This window comes from Brachypodium distachyon, chromosome 5 (assembly GCF_000005505.3).
Source record: "Brachypodium distachyon strain Bd21 chromosome 5, Brachypodium_distachyon_v3.0, whole genome shotgun sequence".
Classification (NCBI taxonomy): Eukaryota; Viridiplantae; Streptophyta; class Magnoliopsida; order Poales; family Poaceae; genus Brachypodium; species Brachypodium distachyon.
Window position 1 is genome coordinate 17,962,292 of NC_016135.3, and position 8,054 is coordinate 17,970,345.

The window sequence follows — 8,054 nt, forward strand, 5'->3', positions numbered from 1 at the left end:
CCTCACTTTCGACATACCATGAAGTCATACCAACTGGTATATTTGTACATGTTTATTGAAGCCTGCTTTCCGTTTATCCACACATACTTGCCTAATTAACTATGACAAGTTAAAGATGCATACTTGTCAAGTTAAATGTGTCTACTTGCTAGTTTAGCAATGCTACTTACCACGACTTGGTAGTTATATTAGTAGTGCATGACATGCCAACTTTGATCTAATATTATTTACAACTATGACCAAACAAACATGACAAATATGACAAAAAAACATGATAATTAGGTAGCAGATGACATGGTAGTTAGTAACACACGACAAGGAAACTATAATCCAACATCACGGCAATTATCGCCAGACAACATGGCAACTAAGACCACATAACATGGCAATTAGAATTATACAACATGATAACTAGATATTACACGACATATCATGTTAGCTAGTAGTGCACGGCATGGCAACTCTGACCGAATATCATGACAACTAGGACCACACAACACGAAAATTATGACCAAATAACATGGCAACTAAGTACCAGCAGATGACATGGTACTCCCTCCATTCCAAAATACACCTCATATAGATTTGTGCACTTGAACCAAGGCAACTCTCGTTTCTAGTGCGCGACCACTCATATTGTGTTAATAATAAATCAATATGAGTAGTTTTATTGGCTGGGTGCGGGTACCAATAGAAAAATGAGGTGTATTGTGAAACAAATGAGAAAAATCTATACACGTTGTATTGTGAAATGGAAGGAGTAGTTAGTAGCACACGACTATGACCTAATATCATGTCAACTATGACCAGACAACATGGCAACTAGGATCACACAACATGGTAACTTGGACCACACAACATGGCAACTAGGTAGCAGATAACACGGTAACTAGTACCACACGACATGGCAACTATGACCCAACATCATGCCAATTATGACCCAACATCATGCCAATTATGACCACACAGCATGGCAAATAGAACCATACAACATGGCTACTAGGTATCAGATGACATGGTAGTTAGTAGCACACAACATGACAACTATGAGCAGACAACATGTCAACTACGACTATACAACATGGCAACTAGATATTACACGACATGTTAGTTAGTACAGCACGACATGGCAACTCTGACTCAATATCATGTCAACTATGATCAGACGGCATGCCAACTTAAACCACACAACATGACAACTAGGTATTGCACGACATTTTAGTTAGTAGTGCGAAGCATTGCAACTACGCCCGAACATCATGGCAACTATGTCCCAACATCATGGCAACTATGGCCAGACAACATGGCAATTAAGACCAAAAAACATGACAACTAGATAGTACTTCCTCCGATCCATAACAAGTGTCTCAGATTTTGTACTAACTTAGTATAAAGTTGTATATATCTATGACACTTTTTATGGATCGAAGGGAGTACATGACATGGTAGTTAGCAGCTCACGACATGACAAATATGACCATAAAACATGACAATTATAATCAAATAATATGTCAACTAGGTAATACATAACAAAATACGTTAGTAGCACACGGCATGACAATTATGACCCAATTTCACGATAAAAACAAAGATAATGATAACCAGGTGGCGCACGGCACGGTAATTAGTAGCGCACGGCACGGTGACCAAGATGAAATAAAGGATGGCAACGACACAACAATGTACCAAGCCAATATCACCATGCATGGTTAATCTAGTCGGCATGAACAAGAATCAGGGAGAGAAGAAGTACGAGCAGTACAAACAACCACCAAATGAGCATTGTACATTTCACGGAGCTAGCTCTAGCAACTGTCAAAAAAGAAGAAGAGCAGAGCCCTGGCACGCCGTGTCCGACCTGTCCTGCAGCGGCTCCTCGCCCCCATGCTGCCTGAGCGCACCCACGACGCCGGCAGCCCTGCTCCGCACCACCACGCCGCTTCAGCAGCTCCGACCGACGCCGTCTCCACGCCACCACACCGCCACAGGAGGGGAGTTCGCGCCGCGCTCCGCCTGTGACTACCTGAGCGAGCCCGCCGTCGCCGCCGGGTGTAGTCTCCATGTACTTCTGCCTCGCCGTAGCCGCCGGAACGCTCGCCTACTTCTGCCTCGCGCCCGGCCAGCTCTCGCCTCACGGGCTGGCGCATCTTCGTGGTCGTGGGTTTCGTTTGGCAGAGAGAGGAGATGGGGAGGGGAGGGAAGGAATAGGGGACCTGGGGAGAAGATTGGGGAATGGAGAGGCGAAATCTGGGGAGGAGATCGGGAGAGAAAAAAAAGGAGGTCGCCAGGGGCCTCGGGGAAGACCGAAACAAAAGGGGAAGGGATCGATGGGCGCCGCATGGTAAGACTAGGTGGGGCACGTGGCCCACTTAGACTCTCCGTTGATACAAAGAATGTATTTACAAGCTCAAGAACAGGTCCATACAACCGAGCACTCAAAACAAGAACACGACCAATGACCATTAGACTAACATTACAACTAACGTCACCAAACAACCGCAGCCCTAAATGCTAAATACACAAAAATACAGGATAGCGAAGAAGGCGCCGCGCGCCGCCGGCCTCGCTGAACTCGAAGACAAGCTCGTGAGGCGTCTCGTCAACTGCAGAAGCCTCGGGCCGCCGATCACCGTGCTCGTCCCGAACAATGCTCCACCATATCCCACCGCTCCTCTGTTGGTCACAACAAACGTCCAGCTTCGTCGGTCGATACCCGTCGAGTGCACCCATGCAACCAAGATGCAGCAGCACGGGATCATCCGCTAACCACTATCCTTGTCATCCAAGGTGGTGCACTTGCACGATGCCGGTGTGCCCACAATCTGCTCACTAAAGCCAAGGCGTGTGCCACCGGAACACACTCCAGCCAAGGGTTATCCTCCAAGAACAACGCCTCCAACAAGGAAGCGACGTCACCAACGTCGCCGTCATCCGATCCGGCAAGCCAAATTTGGGTTTTCACCTGAAGGATTGGACCACAGGGCATGGAGGTTAGCTAGGGCTCCTTGACGACGCCACCAAGGAGTGAACGACGCCCGAGAGTGTCGGCGGCGGTGGCGGCACCGACAGAGGTTAGGCAAGGCTTTCACCCGGAGCGCCACGAGCAAACTAGATGCAACCAAGGCAAAGTCTAAGCAACGCCGACAACTGCACTAGTGCAAGAACCTGATGGCCCACCGTCCCACCTTCAGAGGCCACCACACGCCGTGCAACTTGGCGCACGCACCGTCCACAATACCAACCCCGAAAGGCGTTGGCACATGGCCCAAACGGCCTGTGCACAGACTAACCCAGACCCGCAACGAATCTGAAGTTAGCAGGCAGTGCACACAACACACCCCGAGCTAGAGCCCGGCGAAGCGCCCGCTGCAACCCCCGAAGTATTGCCAGATGGGTGCAAAGGCGCACGTCACACAACCTGCGACGCCACACCAGTGACCACATCAGGCCACACACCAATGCTCCGAGAGTCGCCCCGTGGAGAGAGGGAGGTTAGGGTGGCGGGAGGTCGCCCCGTGAGTAAGCGGCTCGCGGGGCGCTAGGGTTCCGTGTACCCGTGTTCTTTTGCATTTTTTTAGAACAAGGAATTTCTTTTTTGCATATCGGGTGTCCCTAGGTGTTGATGTCAGGGTAAAAAGAAGGGAGTGGCGTTGGGCTGGTGATGCCGGGTGTTGGGCCGGACCACCGGACTAGACAGTGTCAGCCCCCTCTGGTCTTTGGATGTTTTTTATGCCTTCTGTTTAATTTGAGTTAGAACTCCGGGGCTATTAATATGAAGCAAAACAGAGTATTAAGTTTATTTGTTTTATGAGCAATTACATTGTTCATAATTTGTAATACTTTTTAACTACTCCTTCTTTCCATATTAAGTGTCTCAAATTTGCCTAAATATTGATGTATCTGTGCATAAAAAGCGTCTAGGTACATGCAGTACAAAGTCACTTAATATGGGACGTAAGGAGTAGTAATCAAAGCATGCACAATGCATATTTTACTAATATAAAATATAAACAAATAAAGTGCATGCACAATCCATATTTAAAGATTTATTTTTTGACGGGGAAAAACAACAGGAGAGGCTCCTACCACGCTTGTATTAAAAATCAAAGGAGAACTTTACATGGTACACATATACACAAAAAACAGAAACTGAGGATGAAACCTCGACCTAGTCTACACATCATTTAAATATTTATTACTTTAAAAATACAAATTTAACCATATTTAGAAGGCCTAGATAAATTCCTAACAAGATATGCAACGCATAATTATATCCTCATTAGCCTGTTACGACGAACATTTGGTGTTTCGCTAAGCCCGCGAGAAGGTAGACTTGACCGCCGATTACGACATGTTTCCTTGATAATTGAGTTGGTTTATTTTTTGTAGTCGATGATTATGGTAGTTCAGACGATGATTTATTTGATTAGTAATCAGAGGTGGTCGATGATTAGGGTGACTTTTTTATTCTGATTAATAACTAGGGTATCAGGAGACTGGAGAGGAATTACGCTACACATTATTGAGCGGTTGTGAAGAATTGATGTAGACCAGTTATAAGCACATGTAACCCACATTTGAATAATATAAAAAAGAAACAAAACAAAGCATACATTAAAGTACAATTTAACCACATTTAGAAGAAGACTTGCAATTTTTTAATGAAATATGCAATGCATAATTATAAGTCTATCCACATTAACGATGAATGTTGTGTCATGTTAAACACGCGAGGAGGTAGACGCCATTGGTGATTAAAGCGGGTTTCTATTTTGATTGATTTGATGGATGGTCGTGGGATCACAATACACATCATTAGAAGCGGTCATGGAGCGTAGGATGCAGATGTATGGATGGTTCAGATCGTAGGGATCTGATTTAAGTCGTACTTTTATAAGTTGTATAGATGTATAAGTATACAATTATTGTGTAATTTTCGGTTCAAATTTAAACTCAAGCGAACGTGGCAATGCAATCATGTTTTTATCGATATCCCATAAAAATAGCTCCTACCAAAAGATTTTTAGAAACCAACGCGTCCGAGTAACAAATCGTTCGAGTTTTAGTCAAGATCAATCAATTGATATCTTTTGATTTGGCTTGTGCTTTAAAGTTGAGAAACAAAGGGGGGGGGGGGCGTTCTGGATGGCAATGGGGCGGGTCTGGACGGCGGATCACATCCATATCCATATCCGTGTCGATCTCTAAATACACTATCCATTCACGAAAGTATCCGTGGAGCGAAAACAATATCCATATCCATATCCACGGGATATCCATGGAGCTTCATGGATCAATATAAAATGCCTTAAACAACATTATATACACCTTAAAATGCTTGGAGCAACATAAAATGCCTTAAACAACAGTATTATGGGGTGGGACTGAGGAAGAGGACGGAGTTAGGGTTAGGGTTGAGTGGGGAGAGAACTATTTATATATGACTCATATAGCTAAATAATGGGCCCACATGTCAATAATTTATTTATTTTATTAAATATCGGGTACCCATGGATACTAATGGATCAGATGTGATATTCGTGCCTGCTCCACAGATGGACGGTATCCATTCGTGGATATTCATGAAGCGAGAATCCGTTTCGTACCCACTGTCGGCCGGATATCCATGGAAATTCACATTTTAATTAGGGCCGTCTGGAGAGATTTTTGCCTCTCCTAATAAAAAAATAAAGAAGTCCGGGGAGATCCCCGTCAGACCGTCAGGATAGTTCATCTCCTGCTTCACCATCAACCATGGCGTCGCCATCCTCGGGCCCTCGGCAGCCGTGGGGGACACCGCTACTTAGGCCCGCCTCTGAGGTTCCGATACTCTTCCATGCGAGCCCAGATTGAGGCGGAGATGTGGTATCTACTTCATGCGCTTTAGTTTACATAGCTGATTCTTCTTAAAACTAGAAATGCATTGCTCACAGATTGAGCAAGGACAGGAATTATTCTTTCCCCTTTTTAGGGAAAACTGCATTTATCCTTTTAGCAGTATAGGCGTCCGTTTGAGGTTCTGGTGATTCTTCTTTGGCTATGTGCAGTTTATATCGATATGTCTAATGTGTATTTCCCAATCTTTTTATGCAATCCCTTTGACTTAGGTCTGAAACATTGGTGGTTTATTTAGAGTTGACAAAACGATACAAGTTTTGCAATAGTTTAATAATTAGGTATTTCTCTACAATTTCCTTTGCATATTGTACTCCCTCCGATCCATAATAAGTGTCTCGGATTTTATACTAACTTAGTACAAAATTGTACTAACTACTAAGTCCAAGACACTTACTCCCTCCGTCCCAGACTTTCTATTACATGTATCTACATGCTTTTTAAGCATAGATACATACATATTTGGAAAATTTTGAGTCACTTAATATGGGACGGAGGGAGTATTATGGATCGGATGGAGTAGGAAACATGCCTTGACTTAATGTATCTTCATACCTGGTTGCTCAAGTGTTAGGAGAAAGCAGGGAGGGGATGCTTTAATGTTCATTCCTTATCACCTGCACCATAACCCCCCAAGCCTAGGGAGCAGACTATTCTTCGGAAGTTCAAATGTTTGGAATCCTCTAATTCTAGGCGATTGCCTATGATCTCGTTCCCTTTTTGGCATCTTGTTGTTCAGCAAAATGTTGCTGCAGATATACTGCTCTGAAAAAAGTGCACATGTTATTCGTCAAAAATAAGTGCACATGTTACGTGCATTGTTCTAAACCGGGACATGTTATGAACATGGTTCTCTCTATTGTTGGGCTTTTTTGCTAACACTTATTGCGTCTTTGTATATTTTGCGTGGTAGCTGACAGTAGCTATTTTCTTATTTCAGTGGGAGTTCACTTGTATTGGAGATGACACACCTTTTGCCTATTTCAGTGGAAATCCAGTTCACCTTCAACATGACAGCTTCTTTAAGGTGATCATGGTCCATCGTGCTAGCCTGCAAGGAACATCTGTAGCAACCCCAGTTGGGAATTTGAGATTCAGTGGAATAGAGCATGTCACTGCAGAAAAGGTTAAGAATGTTTGGTTTGATTGCATCTATTTCTTTCAGAATTATCCTCTGGAATGAATCTAAACATTATTCTAGTCAAGAAAATCTGGTAGATTGTATGGATTTTTCAACTTTTGGCGGGAAATCAGGAGCAATTTGTTCAGTATGTGGTCCCACCGTACAAATCTTCTGTGTGATCAGTTAGTCCATGACTACGTGAGGGATTTTTAAGTGAACCAATGGAACCCACTTCGGTCTCTTCTGTTGGATACTTTCTGCACATGGAGCCTCTATAGACCAACTACTTATATTGAGAAGTAAGTATGCCTATATGGAGTTAGAGAAACATCTACATGCCTGATTCGTCTAAACTTATGATTGCCAAGGCAGAGGTTCTTGCCGTATGTACTTTAACGAGCGAAATGAATAAATTCCCAAAAGGGTAAACCTTTCTTATTTGCCTTCAGTTCTCACATGTCACAAGAAAAGGACTTCTTGCAGTGGGCATGAAAACATAGTGGACTGCAAGTATTGATAAACTGCAATCAGGACATCATCAATACACCATGACCTTACAAGAAAGCTGGATAGGAATGGACCATGTGGGAATGGTGAATATACCACAAAACTCGTTCTCTCCTCGTGTGCTGGAAAGACTTGGTGTTGATCTTTAGCAGTTTGGCAAGGATTTAGTCAATAGGTATCCAAGTAGTAATATTGATTGCAGTTCTTTGACTTCTCTACTCTGTTATGGTCAATGGTGACATTTGAATTTGAACTTTATTTTCTTATTAGTTATTACCTTAAACCGCACCTTTCTAGCAAATGTATTAATTACGTTAGCTCTTGATTAAAAATCAGAAAATACTCAATCGGTTTGAAATGTAGAGCTGAATTTGACTGCCCAAATTTAATCCAATAACATTTGTGTGGCACAAAACTGGTACCATCGAACCCATATTTGAAATTACTTTTCCATTCTTAGTTAGGTAGTTAGTTAATTTTGTTGTCGCCTTTCTTTTGGCTTTTGGTTTTGTTCTGTCTGCGGTTGCTT